Genomic DNA, 712 nt, shown 5'->3' with positions numbered 1-712 from the left:
AAGAGTGAGTGGACAAGAATAAGAGGAGTTGTCGCGGCCTTTGAATCATTTGACTTTGTTTTCAATCTCAACTTGATGCTTGTTGTTCTTGGCTACATAAATGACTTGTCTATATCTTTGCAAAAGAAGGATCAAGATATTCTCAATGCAATGGTGCTTGTTGGATTGGCAAAGGAGAAAATGAAGGATATGAGGTCATCACTTGGATGGGAAAGATTTCTTGCAAAGGTGACATTCTTTTGCAACACTCATGGCATTGAAGTTCCTTCCCGGAATCTAATTATGTGGCTCATGGAAGATCACAACGGTATTATGAAAAGCAAACAAATGATGATCGTTATAGAAGAGAAGTGTATCTTGGCGTTGTTGACCAAGTTATCCAAGAGCTTGACAATCGGTTTGATGAGGTTAACATGGAGTTGCTTATTTGTATGGCGGCTTTGAATCCCGTGAATTCATTTGCTTCTTATGATGCACAAAAGGTAATGAGACTTGCTCAATTCTACCCCAATGACATATCAAGCATGGATTTGTTAAGACTTGAACCCCAACTTGAGATCTTTATTGATGACATGAGAAAAGATGATAGATTCAAATGTGTCAAATTGATATTGCTTCTACCGGTGGCGACGGCGAATGTTGAAAGAGTATTTTCCGCAATGAGTCTAGTAAAAAACAAGTTGAGAAATAGTATGGGTGATAATGTAATATC

This window comes from Lolium rigidum, chromosome 5 (assembly GCF_022539505.1).
Source record: "Lolium rigidum isolate FL_2022 chromosome 5, APGP_CSIRO_Lrig_0.1, whole genome shotgun sequence".
Classification (NCBI taxonomy): domain Eukaryota; kingdom Viridiplantae; phylum Streptophyta; class Magnoliopsida; order Poales; family Poaceae; genus Lolium; species Lolium rigidum.
This window is presented reverse-complemented; position numbering follows the sequence as displayed.